At 35.8% G+C, this 20,651-nt stretch overlaps 1 protein-coding gene across 14 annotated transcripts in view; it reads right to left on the reverse strand.

Annotated features, from left to right (window-relative positions):
* The window catches only part of BCAS3 (BCAS3 microtubule associated cell migration factor), an 803,928-nt gene that overhangs the window by 712,799 nt on the left and 70,478 nt on the right, over window positions 1-20,651 (reverse strand). The gene's annotated exons all lie outside the window — the stretch shown is intronic.

The following is a 20,651-nucleotide window of genomic DNA, read 5'->3' on the forward strand; positions in this document are numbered from 1 at the left end:
CCAACATAATGCCATTTACTCTAACTCATTATAAAACCAGCCCTGGTTTGGTCAGCATGGGTATCACATGAAAATTGCCAATGAGAGGGGCGGAGCCAAGATGGCAGAGTAGAAAGACACACATACACATACCTCCGAACCCACAACCCATAGAACGGCTACAGGGAAGTAACTCACGGCAAATTCTGCACCCAGAGGCCACGGAACATTGGAGCGAGGGAGATTTCTGTTCCGGAGAGACCTGCAAACCTCTCGCGGGGGGTCCTTCGCACTGTGGACTGGGCGCCAGGACTGGGAGCTGAGTGCAGCCCTGCCGCGGTCGCGGCACCGAGAGGAAAAGATCCGAGCGGGCTTCAGGGATAGGATCTCCAGCGGCCACGCGGGTCCCTCCACCCACAGGTGACAGGGGTCAGTGAGAGAGTCTCTTTGGCGGGTCGAAAGGGGAGTGGGGTGCCCCCATAACTCAGGCCCCCCGGGGAGGTAGAAGCTGAGAGGCAGCTGCAGACCGGGGCTCCCCAAGGGGGCAGGAGCCTGGATCCATTGTGGAAGGTCTGTGCATAAACTCCCTGAGGGAACTGAGCCTGAGAGGCGGCCCTGCCCCCACCTGAGCAGCTGAACTTAATCTCACACTGAATGGCAGCCCTGCCCCCACCAAAAGCCCTAAGGCTGGAAGAAGCATTTGAATCTCAGTCCCCAAACGCTGGCTGGGAGGATCAGGAGGCGAGGTGGGTGTGAGGAGAATATTCAGAGGTCAAGTCACTGGCTGGGAAAATGCCCAGAAAAGGGAAAAGAAATAAGACTATAGAAGGTTACTGTCTTGGTGAACAGGCATTTCCTCCCTTCCTTTCTGATGAGGAAGAACAATACTTACCATCAGGCAAAGACACAGAAATCAAGGATTCTGTGTCCCAGCCCACCCAATGGGCTCAGGCCATGGAAGAGCTCAAAAAGAATTTTGAAAATCAAGTTAGAGAGGTAGAGGAAAAGCTGGGAAGAGAAATGAGAGACATGAAGTCAAAGCATGAACAGCAGATCAGCTCCCTGCTAAAGGAGACCCAAAAAAATGTTGAAGAAATTAACACCTTGAAAACTAGCCTAACTCAATTGGCAAAAGAGGTTCAAAAAGCCAATGAGGAGAAGAATGCTTTCAAAAGCAGAATTAGCCAAATGGAAAAGGAGATTCAAAAGCTCACTGAAGAAAATAGTTCTTTCAAAACTAGAATGGCACAGATGGACGCTAAGGACTTTGTGAGAAAGACAGATATCACAGAACATAGCGAGAAGATTGGAAAAATGGAAGATAATATGAAATACCTTATTGGAAAAACAACTGACCTGGAAAATAGATTCAGGAGAGACAATGTAAAAATTCTGGGACTACCTGAAAACCATGATCAAAAGAAGAGCCTAGACATCATCTTCCATGAAATTATCAAGGAAAACTGCCCTGAGATTCTAGAACCAGAGGGCAAAATAAATATTCAAGGAATCCACAGAACACCACCTGAAAGAGATCCAAAAAGAGAAACTCCTAGGAACATTGTGGCCAAATTCCAGAATTCCCAGGTGAAAGAGAAAATATTGCAAGCAGCTAGAAAGAAACAATTCAAGTATTGTGGAAATACAATCAGGATAACACAAGATCTTGCACCCTCTACATTAAGGGATCGAAGGGAATGGAATAGGATATTCCAGAAGTCAAAGGAACTAGGACTAAAACCAAGAATCACCTACCCAGCAAAACTGAGTATAATACTTCAGGGGAAAAAAATGGTCTTTCAATGAAATAGAGGACTTTCAAGCATTCTTGATGAAAAGACCAGAGCTGAAAAGAAAATTTGACTTTCAAACACAAGAATGAAGAGAACCATGAAAAGGTGAACAGCAAAGAGAAGTCATAAGGGACTTACTAAAGTTGAATTGTTTACATTCCTACATGGAAAGACAATATTTGTAACTCTTGAAACATTTCAGTATCTGGGTACTGGGTGGGACTACACACACACACATGCACACACGCACACATACATAGAGACAGAGTGCACAGAGTGAATTGAAGAGGATGAGATCATATCTTAAAAAAAAAAATGAAATCAAGCAGTGAGAGAGAAATATTGGGAGGAGAAAGGGAGAAATTGAATGGGGCAAATTATCTCTCATAAAAGAGGCAAGCAAAAGACTTATTAGTGGAGGGATAAAGAGGGGAGGTGAGAGAAAAACATGAGGTCTACTCTCATCACATTCCACTAAAGGAAAGAATAAAATGCACACTCATTTTCATAGGAAAACCTATCTCACAATACAGGAGAGTGGGGGACAAGGGCACAAGCAGGGTGGGGGGAAGGATAGAGGGGAGGGCATGGGGAGGAGAATGCAATCCGAGGTCGACACTCATGGGGAGGGATAGGATTAAAAGAGAATAGAAGTAATGGAGGACAGGATAGGATGGAGGGAAATATAGTTAGTCCTATACAACACAACTATTATGGAAGTCATTTGCAAAACTACACAGATTTGGCCTATATTGAATTGCTTGCCTTCCAAAGGGAAGGGGTGGAGAGGGAGGGATATAAAGAAGTTGGAACTCAAAGTGTTAGGATCAACTGTCGAGTAATGTTCTTGCCACTAGGAAATAAGAAATACAGGTAAAGGGGTATAGAAAGCTATCTGGCCCTACAGGACAAAAGAGAAGATGGAGACAAGGGCAGAGAGGGATGATAGAAGAGAGAGCAGATTGGTCATAGGGGCAATTAGAATGCTTGGTGTTTGGGCGGGGGAGGGGATAAAAGGGGAGAAAATTTGTAACCCAAAATTTTGTGAAAATGAATGTTAAAAGTTAAATAAATAAATTTAATTAAAAAAAAAAGAAAGAAAATTGCCAATGAAAATGAAGCACATCGGAATGTCCGTTTTGAAAAATCAAAGAACTAGCACTTATTTAAAGTCTTCTCCTGAAACTTAGCTGCTTCACTGGGTGTTAGACATTTGAAGCATAATCACCTAGATGAACTAGTAGGTTTCCTCTCCAATGCACTCTTGAAATGGCTTGCTTGACCTATGAGGAGAGGTTAAAAAACAATTTCCTAGAGCAATTCAGATGGAGCTCCCTGTCCAGCTACAGTAAACACAATTCTGAGGTACAAGTTATGTTAGTTTGAAATACTAACCAAAGGTTATTTTGTACCTTATTCCAGAATCTAATTACACAGGAACAGAACCAGGACATATGGCAAAAATTTTCAGAGCATTTTTTGCAGTTTGGAAATTCCTTTATGAAGTATGGCATATTTTGCAAGTAAAACAAAGACATGGGGATGACCCAAAACTTTGAGTTCACAAAATCCATTATTTTTCCTAAAATATATTTAATAATAAATACTTTTTTGAGGTCACCTTATAAATCTTGTTTCCTAAAAAAAAAAAAAAAAAAATCACAGTTCGTTTTTCTCTTTGGCCATGAGAATTCATGTTTATTCAACTGAAACAATTCAATACTCAGTAGTTGTTTCCACTGAAAGCATACAGGAATGTAAGGTTTGAAAAAACATCAAAGAGCCAGCATATATTTAGGCTTGTCCTGAAACTTAGCACCTAACTCTCAAGGAATAAAATGAGATAATATTTGTAGAATTCTTTACAAACCTTAAAGATATTATATAAATGCTAGAGAGCTATCATGATTCTATTCTTTTTATTTTAGCATTATTACATTATATACTATATTACTTTATTACATATAATTATAATATAATGTTAATTAATAATAAATATAATATTAAATAAGAGTATAATTATAATAAAATATTATTATAATAAAATAATGTAATAATAATATTAATATAATGTTATAGTATATTATAATTATAATATATTATAATAATATTATATTAATATAATAATATACTACATTTTTAGGGGCCTCTTAATTCTGATGCATGGAATTCTAAACCTTTTAACTTCGAAATTTCCCAGTATAAAGAGAAAATTACGAAAGAATGACAAATATAATAGAAAAGAGCACTAGATTTGGAAGGGAAAAAAATTTGTGTTGATATACTAGCTCTACTACTTACTGCCTGTGTAAATGGTCAGCAATTCATTTAACTTCCTGGGCCTCAGTCTCCTCATCTGTAAAGTGGGAGAAAAGGGTAGACCAGCCAACCAACAAGTTCCCTTCCAGCCATACATCTGTGATACCATGTTACTTTTCTGTTCTTAAGATTTAACCTAATACAGCCTGAATAAGCTTTATCAGAAATGACATTATAAATTATGAAATATCCAAAATATTACCTATAACCTCAAATGATATACATAAAGAAAAAGCATTCAAAAGAAGAGATCTATGTGGGCTGAAATAGCCGGAATTGTACCTGAGCTTTGAAGACTGGGTAGATTTTGAAATTAGGAAGCCGTAAGACCATTTCTAAGTAAAGAAAATAGTATGAATAAGGGTATGGAGGAAGAAAAAACACATTAATATCCACAGGATGATAAAGAGTTGAGCCAGAATGAAGTAAAGGATTTATATTAAAGAGTAGAGAGAAGTAAAACTCAGGAGGACGGGTGAAGACAGATTACATAGGACCCTAAAAACTAACCAGGAAAGCAATATAAAATAAAAGATGATAATGGAGCTTAAGAAGAAGAGTCAAAATGGAAAGCAATGCTTATGAAATATTAGTCTGGTAGCAATATATAAGATGAACCACTTTCCATCAGCATATCTGTTTGATGTCAACTCCAGGGAACTTCATGGCTTCTCCAAAAGAAGCCCATCATTTACAATCTTATCACTCAGTTTTGGAACCTCAAAACCTTCTCCGCTCCTTCAGTTGCTTCTCCCCTGTGTCCTGGAGGGCAGGAAGGGAGAGCAATAAACTCCTCCCTATGCCTTCTTTTATAAACTTTACAGATTAACTTCATTGTCCATTAGCTTCCATAATTTTCCATCAACTTCATTCGCTCTACTTAGTTCTAACTCCATGAAACATCATGCCCTTGTGCCAGATACCTCATAAATTGCCTCTCCATGCTTTTCAGTTTCTTTCTGTATATTGCCTTCTCCCCATTATACTGAAAGCTCCTTAAGAACAGGGACTTTATTTTTCTTATTTGTATATCCAGCACTTAATACAGTACCTGGCACAAAATAAGCACTTAATATTTACTGAATTGAATTGAATTGAAACCAAAGGAAAAAATGCAAAGAGGTAAACAGAGCAGCCAATACAGGCATGAAATGATAAGGACCTGCATGAATTAGTACAGTGGCACTGGCACCGGAATTCAGGAAAGGAGTTGAATCCAAGATGTATTTTGAAGAAACAACTAGACTCGGGAATGACCAGTGTTGGAGGAGCTATGGAAATACAGGCACAGTTATCTATTGCTGGTGGAGTTGTACATAACCATAGAAGAAAGCAATTTGGAATTATGCAAATAAAAGTGGCTAAAATGCCAATACACTTTGACCTAGAGAGTTTACTACTAGATATATACCCCTGGGAGACCAAAAAAAAAAAAAAAGGAAAGGCTCCACACACACCAAAATATTTATAGTAGGCCTTTTTTTTTTTTTTATGGTAGCAATGAACTGGAAACAAAGTAGATATCCATCTACTGGGAAATGCCTAAACACATTATTGTAAATAAATGTAATGGAATAGTATATATTATAGGCAGAAAGAAAAAACAAATATGATGAATACAGAGAGGCATGGAAATACTTAAACATATTGATACAAAGTGCAGTAAACCAGGAAAACAATATACACAATGATACAACAATCTAAATGAAATAACCACCAAAATAATTGAAAATGAATGTTGGAAAATTACATAGAAAAAAACTTGATCTCAAAGAAGAAATATATAAGAAACCTCCACAGACTCTGGAAAAGTAGGAGTAGCATTGGGTGGAAAACATAGCATATGATGACCAAGATTTTAATTTTAATTTTAATTTTAAATGTGTTTACCTAGTTTCGCTAAGTTTTTCTCTTTCTTTTTGTTTTTTTGAGAAATTAATTGTAATTTTAAAAGCTCTTTCAGCGAAGGGAGAGAGATTCAGGAGGAATTTAGGTTATGTTAAAAACAAAAGATATTGATAAAAATTTATTTTAAAAAGAAAACAATGGGTTTTCAGTCCTCTCAATGACCACAGAATTGATGAGTTCTTAAAAGTTTTCAGTATTATTTGTTTTCATAATGTTATTAATATGTAAATTGTTCTGGTTCTGCTCACTTCATGCTACAACAATTCCTATACAGTTTCTCAGATTTTCTCTGAAACCATCACATGTTCATCACGTAAGGAACAATAATATTCCACTTCCTTTACATATAATTTGTTCAGTCATTCTCCAACTGATGATTAGCCCCTTAGTTTCTAGTTCTTTGCCTCTAGAAAAAAATAACCATAAATATTTTTGTATATATGGATCTTTTTGTTAGTTCTTTGATCTCTTTGTGGTATGGGTCTAGTAGTGGTATTATTACTGGATCAAAAGGTTTGCTCAGTTTAGTAACCTTTGAGTCCTATTTCCAAACTGCTTTGCAAAATAACTTGAATAATACACTGTTCCATCAAAAACACATTAATATACCTATCTTCCTGGAACCCCTCCAACACTGAGGTGGGAGGTGACATAGAAATTTAAAGTTACTTAAATCTGCATTACGTAATTATTAGGATTTGGAGCATTTTTTAAATAATAACCATTGATGGCTTAGATTTCTTTTCTGCCTCTGAAAAATTTCTCTTCCTAAGCTTTGACCATTTGTCACTTCAGGAATGACTCTAATACTTGTAACTTTGAAATAATACCCTACACATTTTAGAAATGGGAACTTTACCTGCTCCTCTTCTAATTCTTGCTGCATTTGATTTCTATGTGAAAAAAACATTTAAAATTTAACATTTTAAAACTGAAACTTCTGGGTCACATGACCAACAAGGTGGTTACTAGCATTTTCTGCATTCCTCACAACATCTCAAACCTCTCCAAAAAAGGAATTATGCACCAAATATAAAACAATCCATGCTGTCTCCATAGTCTTAGGACACCAAGAACCCAAACAAGGAAAAAAAATTGAAACCATCATCAGAGAAGACTAATCCCTTACTTTCAAACGGCTTACTCTTGGTTAAAAAAACAGAGAGATAGATCAACAGAACAGATGAGACAAGGGAGAATCAGAAACAATGAAACTTAATAATCTCATTTAATTAGAAAACATAAATGACTTAGAAAATAACTTTCTATTTGATAAAAAAAATTCTGGGAAAACTGCAAAGCAATGTGGCAGAAATTAGGCTTAGATGAACATCATACACCATATTTCACAATACATTCTAAGGGAATATGTGATCTAAATATTAAAGTTCATAAAAATGAAAAGAGAATCAGATCATAAAACTCTTATAGATATGGGAAGGAGATTATTCTAAACCAAACAAGGGATACAGGTAATCATAAAAGATAAAATACAAAGACAGTAATCTACCTAGGATAAGAGGGAAAGGAACTGTACAGGGGAAAATTTGTATCAAAATTTTGCTAATAAGAATTTGGCATCCAAGATATATAAACAATTAAGGCAGATATGTGATACAAAAATTATTCTCCAATAGAGGAGTGACTAAGTGGTATGAACAAATGGTGCTCATAAAAATACAAATTACTAACAAACACATGAAAGAATGTTCCAAATCACCAAGAATAAGAAGTGTAATCTAAACAATGTTGGGTTTCCTCTCACAAAAGATGAGAATAGTCAGTGTTGGAAGGTTGTGGGAAGGTAGGCACACTAGTACATTGTTAGTGGAGTGGTGAATCAGTACAACCATTTTGGAAAATAACTTGGAATTATGTAAATAAAGTGACTAAAATATCCCTACCCTTAGACCAAAATATTCCATTACAGGGCTTTTACCCCAAGAACACCATTAACGGTTTTAATGTGTGATGGCACACATCAGAAAGTTTGTGGTATTCATTTTAGAGACAGCAAAGAATTGGAAAAAGCAGATACCTATCAAATGGGAAATGGTTAAGGGTGTCCTGGAGTCAATTGGTAAATTTTCAGTGTGTGGGGTTTACACTTAGGAAATCATCAGACACTATTAAGTCAGAGAATGATTATCATTTTGTAGATTACCTAGACTTAAAAACTATGATGGAAAAATTTTAGTAGTCCAGATAACACTTTAATATGTGTTGGGTACACATTTTTTCCCAAAGAATCAGATGTAAAAACACTTAACAGCACACAACTTGGAATGGCAAGACAAATTGTGGTACATAAATGTAAAGGAATATTGCTATGCTGTTAAGAAATGATGACTGTGCTAAATACAGAGAAGCACAGAGAAATCTACATGAACTGATGCTGAGTGAAGCAGAGTCATGAAAACAATATATATGAGTACAGCAACGTAAACAAAAAAAACAAAAGTGAATTTAAAAACTAAGCATGTATTAAAAGAAGAGTTAATAGAAGATACTCTCACTCCAGCATTTTGCAGAGGAGGAAGATCCACCTCTGAAATGAGCAGAACCAGGAGAACATTGTACACAGTAATAGATTGTGTAATGACTGACTTTGGTAGACTTAGCTCTTCTCAGCAACGCGAAGATCTTAGACAACTCCAAAAGACTCAAGATTGACAATGTTCGAGAGAAAGAATTTTGGAGTCTGAATGCAGATGAAAGCATACTATTTGGTCTCTTCTTTTGTTGTTCTGTTTTGTTTCTTCTTTCTAGTAGTTCTGCCCATTAATTCTAACTCTTCTTTAAATCATGATTTATGTGAAATACATTTAATATGAACGCATAAGTAGAGCCTATATAAGACTGCATGCTATCCTGAGGCAAGGAGAGAAAAGTAAAGGAGAGAAAATTTAAAACTCAAAACCTTATGGAAGTGAATGTTGAAAACTAAAAATAAATTACATAAAAAAAATAAAAGAGGTAAGAGAAGATACTCTCATTCTACCTTCTTGCAGAGATGGAAGACTCACAAGTGTTATACTTTGTACATCTTTTCAGACTTTCCCAATGTATTTATGAGTAATACTGATCTTTTCCTCTTTTTTTTAACAACCAAAATAAAAATCTATAAAGCACTAAACAGTGACTGGTATATACAGGGTACTTAATGTTTATTCCCTTTCCCCTTCTGCTTATACTAGATGGCTTTCTGGGAGGGGACAGAAGAGAGATACTAGAGAAAACTATCACAATCTCTTTTTTAAAAAAAAAAATCAATAAAACTTTCTAAAAAGAATATTTCACAATATTTTGAAAATGGAAAAACATTTTATATAATCAAAATTGTCCATTTTATCTTCTATGATTCTCTGTACCTCTTGTTTGGTCATGAACTCTTACCTTCTCTACAGATCTAAAAGTAATTTCTACCTTGCTTCTCTAATTTATTCATGATGTCACAGTTTATAGCCATCTAGAGCCTATCTTGGTATACCATGTGAGATATTGGTCTTTTGGGGAGGAGGGGGAGGAGAGAGGTCAACTTTGACAATCTGATGGCTATGATATGAAATCTCTAATTTAAATTCTTCTAATGATTAGTGATTTGGAACATTTTTTCATATGGCTATCGATAGCTTGGATTTCTTCCCTTAACTACTACTACCTGTTCATATACTTTAACCATTTACCAACTAAGGACTGGTTCTTATAAATTCAGATGAGCTCACTAGAAATGTGATCCATACCAGGAAAATTTGTTGCAAAGTTATTTTTTTCCAAATTATATACTTTCCTTCTAAATTTAACTGCCAGTTTATGTCATCAAAATTCTTGATTTTTTCTTCTGTGATCCTCTCTAACTTGTTTCTTCAGGAGCTGTTACCTTATCCATAGATCTGAAAGGCAATTTCTTTCTTTCTCTTCTAATTTTTTTCTGATGACATCCTTTATAACCAAGCCAGATATCCACTTGACAACTATGCTGTGTGAGATATTGGTCTATAGAAAGGGTAAAGTTGTAAGGAAAATAAAAAGTCACTTCATGCAGGAAGAAATCTTGTCTCTACTTGAAGAAGGAAAGAGAAACCGTTTGCATAAAAGTCAAAAGAGGTGACACAAACAACTGAAGGGGTTTTTTGTTTGTTTGTTTGTTTTTGCTGAATAGACCTATGAATGTTTATTTATAGAAAAAAAAAAACCAGGAGAAAAAGAGATACTAAATAAAGTGCAAATATAAATATCCCATTCTACAAATATGGAAACTGATTCTCAGGAAGTTTAAAAATCTAACTTGCAAAGTCACAGACCCAAGAATTCCAACGCAGGTTTCCTGATCCCTGGTTCAGTGTTCTTTTTACTAAACCATGCTGTTTTTTCTAGCAAGAGAATGTGTTAATAAGTTTATAACAGAAGAGAAAAAAACTCTTCCCCTTAAGCTAGAGGAAAGGCTGGGGAAAGGAAAAGGGAATAAGCATTTATATAGTACCTAGTACATACCAGGCTTTACAAATGTACTCTTTTGAACCTCACAAAAATCATGCAAGGTAGGTGCTGTTATTATCCCCATTTTACAGTTGAGGAAACTGAGTCAAAGAAAGGTTAGTGGTTTCTCTGGAGTCACAAGGTTGATAAGTATCTATGGTTGAATTTGAACTCAAGTCTTCCTGACTCCAGACCCAGTGTTCTCTATACAATGTGACATGTACTGCCTTAAGTATTAAAGGACTGCTTAAGGAATATATAGTGATAGTGGCAAAATTGCCCAAAATGCAACATTATACAGATTCCCTACATTACAAAATACACAATAAAGTTCATCAGATAGCATATCATCTTATCAAGTAGCTCATAAAGGTACAATGGTTGAAAAAGAAGTAGCTTTGAAATTTTAATACCTAGACTCAGGTCGACTCTGCTATTTGCCTTAAGCAAATCACTTCATCTTTCTGGTTGAGTTTCCTCATCTGTAAATGATGGGGGTTAATTTCTACAATTTCCTTCAGTCCTATATCAATGATCATATTATTTGAGTTAGAGAAAATGATAGAAACATCTAGTACGTAAGTAGGAATATCACAGTCTATTGATTGCAAATTAATAGTTGGTTTATATCAAGTTCCCACTCTCACTATAGAGATTATCCTTTGATTCTCCCATAAACAAAAAAAAATGAATCTACGAAGCAGTGAGTGAAAATAGAAATTTTCTGAATGAGCCCAAAATGTCCTTCCTGTCATGAATAGTGGAGATCATGCCAGTTTGTTTAATATATCTCCACATAAAAACTCCTCTGGCTGCTCATATCTCAACAACAGGAAATCTCATCTTAGAAAATTCATTTAAAATATTTAAAAAGTATATATATCATTTACTATGCAATCTGTCTACTGTGTAAGAGTACAACTCCAGAGTTCATTTTTAGGAGGGATGATATTAAACAACCACAAGGAAACCTTGAATTTTGCCCTTTAAAAGGTCAAATTTGGCTGAAATTAGAATCATATCATCCCTCTGTAGTCAGTATTTTAGATAAATTGGCATAAAGTGGTCATGTGATGTGGTCAAGACCAAAGCTGCATCTGACCAATTTAGAACACTAATACTACAATTAACAAAATAGCTGTAATCCAAAAAAGATCACTCAAATGTTTTTTTTCAATATCAGCTAAAAATCTACATATGACATGGAAATTATAGAACAAAAATCTGTTAATGCATATATGCCACAGCCTTTATCTTCCCACACAACCAGATGCTCCTTATAGCATATACTCAAGATACCTGCACAAAGCACTAAACTCCTGTGAAAATCTATCTATGACAGTTACTGTATCAGGTCAAATCCTAGTGTGAGTTTTCATATATACTAGAGAATAACTTCCACATAAAGAGACTTGAAATCACTTAATGCCACCAAGGTGGTTGGCTATGTATACTAAGCTTTGTAAACTCATAAAATGCAAACTAAAAGTTTGACAAAATTTAAGTTGTTTTGTGTTAAAAAATAAATAAATAAATCTTGCTTAAACAGCCATACAAATATATAGATAGAAAATACATGTATGTGTGTAGAGAGATATGTGTATATACATATATCTGTAACTATATATCTATGTATATACATAGATATATAAGATATGCAGATATAAATTCCTCATCCCTCATCACTCAATTCCTCATTGCCATCCCCCTTAACCATCCCACCTCAAGGTTTCAAAGAAATACTACCCAGCCTTTCCACTGTGCCCTGTGGAATGCCTGGCCCATAGGCAACAAATTTCCCTTCATCTTAAATCTATTCCTCTCCCACTCCTTCCACCCACTAGCTTTTACTGAAACCCATGAACTTCCCAGGCCATCCTTTCCTGAACTGGCTCTACCCTCATTCATTCCCCTTTACTTACTGTTGGGGCAAAGGGGAGTTGGAATATCCCACTGTTACTTTGAGGATTTCTCCCTTATTCTTTCATTCAGCAACTTATCTTTATTTGAGATTTGTATTATTCATACCTACTACCTAATCAAAATCCTGATAGCTGTTGTCTACAAACCCCCAAGTCATTCCTCTTCCTTAATAAATGAGTTCGATATCTGCTCACAACTTTTCTCTCCACCTCAACTTTTTCCATATACATACCAACACTCCTTTAAACATCCTACCATGCAATTTCTCAATCTATTCATCTCCCATGAACTACTTCTAAGAAGGTCATGTTTTTGATCTTTCTGTCACCCATAAATGTACACCTCCATGTTTAAGAATTCTGAAACCCTATCTGACCATAGCCTATTGTCTTTTCACCTTTCCTCCTGTATTCCCTTACAAAATCCTACTCTCTTCTACTCCAGAACCTCTCAATTCTTTCCCAGGCTATCTCCCCTGCAATAATAACTCTTACTTCTTTTCCCCATATGGACTCCTTGGAGAACCAGTTCAATCCTACACTTTCCTCCTCTCTTGAATCTCTAGCCCCCTTATATTATCAACTATACTCAGCCAAGACTCAGACTTCAGTGAATTACTTCCACCACTACCTCATTTGCTCCTATAATTGCTCCTACAGTGCCACTGAATAAAAAAGGAGAAAACCACACAACCATTCTGACTGGGCCCTCACAACTGTTAGGCAATCCTATTACACCTCCCTTATCAACTCACTATTCCATTCTACCACACCTTTTCATACCTCCTCAAAGCCTCCTATGGCTCCCCTTCCCACCAGTCTCTCAACTGATAATCTTTCCTCATATTTTATAGGAAAAAATTGAGGCCATTTATTTTGTACTGCCTCTTATCACTCATATGCCTTCTGCCATTATCTCCTCTTGCACCCCTGTGTCACTCACTCCTCACTAAGGCTAACCCCTCCACTTGTTCAAGCAATCCCATTCCATTCTGTCTCCTCCAAGATTGCCCCCTGTCATCCACACACTTATTTTAAATCTCATCTTGTCAAATGATTTATTCCCTTCTGCCTACAAATATGCCCAAGTCTACCCCATTCTAAAAAAAAAAAAACCTTACTTGATTCTTTCATAGTCACTATTGGCCTGTATCTTTCTTGCTCTTTGTAGCTATACTCCTCAAAAAGGTCATCTACAACAGCTGTCTTCACTTTCTCCCCTCTTAACTTTTTTGAATCCAGCTTCCAACCTTATCATTCCATGGAAACTGCTCCTCCAAGGTTACTAATGATCTCTTAGTTGCTAAATCCAAGGCTCTTTTCTCCGTCCTCATTATCCTTGACCTCTCTGCAGTCTTTGACAGTGTTCATCACTCTCTCCTCCTTGATATTCTCCTCGATCTAGATTTTAGGGACACCACTTTCACCCGGTTCTCCTCCTACCTACGTGACTGCTCCTTTTCTCTTTCCTTTTCTGGAATCTCTTCCAGATCATGCCTTCTAACTGTAAATGTCCCTCAGAATTCTGTCTTGGGCCCTCCTCTCTTCTCTTCTACTTCACTCTCATCAATTCCCATCATTTAATTGTCAGCTCAATGCTACTGATTCTCAAATCTACCTAGCCTGTCCCAGTCTCTCTGTTGATCTCCAGTTTTACTTCTCTAATTGCCTTTCAGACACCTCTAACCAGATATCCAGTTGACATCTTAAACTCAATATGTGCAAAAGAAAATTCATTATTTCTTCCCCAAACACATCCCCTGCCTCCTAACTTTCCTATTACTATTGAGGACAACATCATCCTCCCAGTTCCTCAGGCTCCCAACCTAGAAATCATCCTGGACTCCTAATTATCCTTCACCTCTTGCCCCATATCCAATCTGCTGTCAAAGCCTGTCAATTTCACTTTCGTATCATCTCTTGAATATACCCCCTTCTCTCTATTGACACTGCCAGCCCACATGCCCATAACAGCCTACTGGTGGATCAGCCTGACTCTTCTCACTCAAAACTATCCTCCAATCAAACATTAAAATCATTTTCCTAAAGTGTAGGTCCCTACTCAGTAAACTCCATTACCTCCCTATTGTCTCCAGGATGAAATATAAAATATTCTATTTGGCATTCAAAGCCCTTCATAACTTAGTCTCACTCTGCCCTTCCATCTTCTTACACCTTGTCTTCCAACATGTATTCTTCCACCCAATGACACTAGCCTCCTGTCCATCCCACAAACAACATACTCCATCTCTCTGCTCTTAGAATATTCTCTGGCTGTTACCCAGGCCTAGAATGCTCTCCCTCCTCTACTCCAGCTATTGACCTCCCTAACTTCTCCATTGCAAAATGGAAAATCAAACAGAAAATTTTTTAAATAGTAGTGATGCCATTAATTAATGAGTAGGTACAAATTTGCTAACTCTAGAAATTATTCAGTCAAGTGATCCAACATGTATAAAGAGAACATGGAGGGAGTAGATCACACCACTAGGCTTATACAGTCTCCTACCCTCAAGAAGACCAAAGATATTAAGGTCCCAAACACACCAAAAATATTCACAGCAATATTATTTGTGGTAACAAACACATAAAGACAAAGCAAATATCCTTCTGTTATACAAACATGGATATAATAAAATAACCATATGAATGACAAATATGAAGAATTCCAAGAAGCACTGAAAGAATCATATGAACCAATAAAGAATGAGGTAAGTAGAAGTGGGAAAACAATGTACATACGCAATGACTACAACAATCCTAAAGGAAAGAATAAAACAAAACTAGAAACCCTGTGATTATCATGATGAACCTAGGCACCAAAGACCAGGAAAGATAGAAACTGAACCTCCCTACTTTCATAGCAGAGGTGGGGAACTATGGATGGGAAGAGTATGTATACTATCATGTCAGACATGATCAGTGAGTCACTTGATTTTGCTGAACTGCTGTGTGTGTGTATGTGTGTTTAATCCTTATTACAAGTAGTAGTTTACTGAGTGAGAGATATATGTGTAAATGAATGTGTTTTAAAAAACAGAAGAAATAAAAAAATAAAAATGTTTTAATTCACTGGGTATATGAAAATCCTCTCAATAATGCTATGACATACAATGTCACCAATAGTGAAAGGCAAATATGTTATCTTACCATATTTAGAGACAAAGTTACCAAATTTCTAATTTTCAAACTTGGAAAGCATTTCTTTGTGAAATCTGCACTTTCCTTTCACATCTGCATCACAGGTGAGCATCTATTTCTAGAATTATGCCAAGTCCAACCAAGCAAAACTCCCACATGCAAAAATCTCCTCTTCAGAGAATTTTACAGTTAAGACGGTGTTTGAACCACGCTGATGGCAATCAGCATCTCCATTACAAGTCCTTTTATTTGGTGCTGAACCATGAGAACTCACGTGCTAGTTACTCTCTGCATATTACAACATTGCTTTTATCTGATTCCTGATACTGATGAGTAATGCTTTTTATGTACTTTTAATCAAAGATTTAATTAACACTACCTCATGCAAGAAACACAAACATGTTTTTAAGACTTAATTTTAAATGTCTTTAGTTTTTTTTAACAAGTGTGTGACATAGTAACTATTTTTTTTGAAATGGCTAAATCAAGCACCTTAGAGAAAATACATGCAACTGAGACAGCCAGCTGACCAACCCACCCAAAGCAAAAATCTTTTCTGCCTGGGAGTCCTTACGTTGTTTACGTTCATCTTCAATGCTCATCAATTTATGTGTTCTCACATTACTATTTCTTAAAAAAAGACTATTGACTCTATTAAAATCACTAATCAATTGATTAGTGAAGATCATTGAATCAATCAAAAAGTATGTGGTGAAAACACTAAAACTAAAATACCAGAACAATTTATGACAAACTGTGAAAAATCCAGAGGGATATAGCATATTGAATTGTTAGATAAATTACTAGTGTATTGCCTGATTGGTCGAAAGGAAAGAACTGAGAATCTAGGCTCCTGGGTCTCGGTGATAGCGACGTCAACACCTCATTCAGTGTTACCGGGTAAATCATTTAGTCGGAGAATTCAAGGCACAGTCTAATTTCCTCCTTCAAAACAAGGCTCTTTCCTGACCCACTTTTCCAATTGTCTGAGCTCCACCTCCAACAGAGAGAAATTTTTTTTGATTATGTTTTTATGTGTACATGTGTGTGTGTGTGTGTGTGTGTGTGTGTGTGCATATTGCTGTTCTACTCCCATAATAAGCTTCTTGAGAGCACAGGCTGTTTTTATTTTTGTCTCTTCATCTCCCTTTTGGTCTCTCCATCCTTAGCATGAACATTAGGTACTTTAAAATGTTTGGAATTGAACTGAATTATATTTTTCTCTCAATAAAAAAAGGCAGCACCTTCATACAAGGTAACAGTAATATGTTGGAGCCAGGGAGATTCCCTTCAGATAAATTTCTCACACTGGGCACTGTGACTTTACCCATGACAACTTAATGCAACACTGAAAAGATTACCAGCCACCTCTAAAATGGAATGATGCAGCCATACTTCCCCAGTAGCAATCCCAGTCAAAAACTTCACAGCAACTAAAGTAAAAGGTAAGTAAAAAACATATTCCCAAAAAGCAATCTGTATAAATCATACAGAACAAAACACAAGACCTTGATCCTAGAAATAGGGTATAATGGAATAAATAGCTTAGCATCCCCAAAAGTAATTAAAATTGACAGAGGGAGAAAAGAAGAGCAAGTGCTATAGCCAAGTCCTAACACCCTTCAATCGGCAAGACAAAATGGCAAGGACCATTTTTTTTTTTTGCTTCTAGAAATAGAAGAGCCCCATTTTCAAATGTACTAGAGATAACTGTAAGCAAATCTAAATTGGTGTTCTTTTAGGGGATTGCTTGTGTTTGGTTTGAGCAGTGTTGGTTTTTTAAAGGATCCACTTGTTTATACATAGTTGCTTAAATTTTACAGAAAACCCTTCTGGGGGGTTACTCAGAATTTCTAAAACAATATAGTTGAGTAAAGCAGACAGCTGTTTTCAGAACTTGATAAAACCACATTTAAGTCATCTGCAAAGGAGGAGCGGGCTATTTGTACATTATGAAAAATGCTGAAAACCCAACAACTGGAAAGGTCACTTTGTTTAAAAAGTTACCAAAAAATAAGCAAAAGGGGAAAAAGTTTAACATTGACTAACAACTTTAAAGTTGTTCTACTTGTGCTTATTTCTGGGAAAACAAATGTCAGGCTTTTATATAAGAAAAAGCAGCAACAATTGATATTTGTGAGTTGGTTCATGGGTGGTCTGTTTACAATATTAAAAGCCTCAGAAAATACTTGACATTTTTCTCCCCCAAAAAAGTAAGCTTTTAAGGTTCTCACAAATCTTGATCATTTTTAGAAGTAATGGTGTGAATGTCCTGCTTGGATGGAACCTAAAGTAAATTTAAATTTGTTGCAAGGAATAATATCTTAACATGACAGAAGGATGAGCCAAGTTTGCTGTTGCCCAAGGTTTTCAGCTGGATGCCAGAAATCTGGCACAAGGAGTCTTTAACAGACCACATCCATCTGAAAACTGCCCCTCCGCCCAGAACAAAAAAGACCTTGGATTTGTAAGACTCATCCGAAAGAGTGCATCTGAGTCACAAGGATTAAAAAAAATGAGATTGTAACTGCAATTCCAAGAAACCTGCACATTTCAAGCCAGAGGCGAAAATTCTGGTCTTTTTCCATCCCTCCCCAATAACAAAGTTCCAGTGACTCCAAATGGAATTCTCAGTTTTCAAAGCTTAGAAAAGTTTAAGTTGGTTACTGATGTTTTTAGACCATCAGTCCTTCAAACATACCACCTCAACCTGACTTTATGCACAAGTTAACAATAAGAGTAAGAAATTTAATTATATAAAACCTCAAGTTTTTATTTCTTTACTATGAAACAACTGGACAATGTATGCAAAATAAAGTTTAAGTCTTCAAGAAGGGAAGCATTATGGACTCTAAGTTAAATGTAGAAGTAAATATTTTAATGAATTTTGGAAACACAAGGAGTAACTAAGAAAAAAAGATGCTGAATGAAGAAATGAAAATAGTGTCGAGGGTACAAGTTTCAAATTATGTTAGTGTACCTGTATCAAGGTCAGGAAAAGACTAAGCATGCCTCTGGGTGGCATGAGGGGCATTAGCATTCTGTGGAATACAGAACAGTCATTCCAATGAAGGCCTTAGCTACAAAATAGCCTACAGAAAAAGGGCAGAATGTCCAGAGAAGAAAAACAACACAATACCCACATTTGGGGAGGCAGCTTGCCTCTTACTTAGTTTGCAAATTTAGAATAAAATCAAACAGCTCAATGAGGTACAGAATCAACTTCTCCAGTCAACCTATAGGAATTGCTATGCAAAGGTATCAAAGAGTAATCAGGGTAAAATAACTCATTAATATACAGAAACATATTGCCTCTCATCCCCTATAATTGCATTTTCAAACAATGGAATCATAAAAGATTTTAAATAGGACTTAAAATTTTCAACTGTCCAAAATACTTGCCTCCAAGTAAACAAAAATTATCATTTATATTCTTCTTCTAAAAGATTCCCAGGATAGGGAGATCCACAATTGCTACTATATATATTTAATCACTATTATATGAGGAAGTGTTTCATAACAATCACTTAAATCTCAACACAATGTTATTATTCTATCCTCCAAAGTTTTGGACTGTGCAAGTTTAAACTCAGGCTAGCGACAAGTAGTATAATAAAATCATTGAGGTGGGATCAACAACAATACCCTTGAGCAACACTCAGACTTTCTTGTGAAGTTATACCTGGACAATTCTTTTCTATTTCCTGATTTCACACAGGACTCAACACATTTCAAATCAGACTACACTTACATCAAGGAAAAAGGTCCAATGTTCCCAAAAGACACAAGGTATACACTAATACCCTGTGAATACAATTTACTCTAAGTCAAACACTTAATTGTCAGTAATCCTCTCATTTTGCTTTGATTTTCTCCAAAGAAAAGTTAGTTTGCATGTGCAAAATATAAGCCAAACAAAATAAAGAGCACTAAACTTGAGTTAATTAAAAACAATCTTTGCAGAGCTCCACTCTAAATTTCATACCAATTTTCAGAATATGCCTGAGGGACAAGTCTGCCTGTCTGAATCCTACACCAGAGATTCCAAGACTCCAAGAGCAACCCTGGAGAATTCATGAAGGCCCTCTTCCTGGTTTTAAGATGAAGTATTTAAACCATTCTAAAGAAAAATATGGCTATACCATGCCTCAAACACTGCAGAGAAAAATGTTCTAGAATCTAATTTGTAAACATATTCTACAAAAACCCCACACTTATAGTCACAGGCTCTCCAAAAAGTAAATGTTCGGTAGCAAAGAAAAATCATAACAAACTTCTAGAATAATTTTCATGGGTGGCCTTTCTCTTCATGTTTCATTAAAAACAGATTTAATCTGTAACCTAAAATCCCTTAAATTTAAAACTTATTAACTAACAAAACACAGATACATGTTAGTAGCTTTGAATAGTGTCATACTTAAAATTTAAGAGAAGAATTAAGGTCTGAAAGGAACACTATTAGAATCCATTAAACATATTTACCAAATATGAAGACATAGAAGGGGAAAAAATGTGTAAGATTTCCCAGTAAAATATTGCAAACCATCCAATTCAGATTAATAGGACTATTTTCTATATCATCAGAGAATATTTTAAAAATACTCGAAAATATATTGAAAACCTAATGAGAAAAACGGTAATCACAATTTATCTTAAACATTATAGGAATATAAATTCTATAGGTTTATAAATGCAAACAATAGATTAAAGTAACTAAATCTAGATTTAATCTTCAAAAAATCAATCTAAATCTAACTAGACTGATACAGTTGTAAATCTTTTAAAATACACACATTTTAGATCAGAGCAGAGAAAAGAGATTACAAGTCCTGAATTCCATTCCTAACACAACTAACATAAGATAAGCCTCATTTTCCTATAATTAAGACCTTAAGAGAAGGAACTCAGCTTATATGCAAACTGAAAGGTGTCTAAGATGTAAAATGAACTAATCAACAAGAGTACCTATTCAATAGTTATTATATTCAGTACCACACAGGATGTAACAAAAACAAAAACAATTATAAAAATCTCCTTGCCCTCAAAGAGTTTATATCTAGCTGTAAGGGGAAAAAAAACCAGATAAACATGAAATAATTAAGAGCTAAAC

Source organism: Notamacropus eugenii, chromosome 2 (assembly GCF_028372415.1).
Source record: "Notamacropus eugenii isolate mMacEug1 chromosome 2, mMacEug1.pri_v2, whole genome shotgun sequence".
NCBI lineage: Eukaryota > Metazoa > Chordata > Mammalia > Diprotodontia > Macropodidae > Notamacropus > Notamacropus eugenii.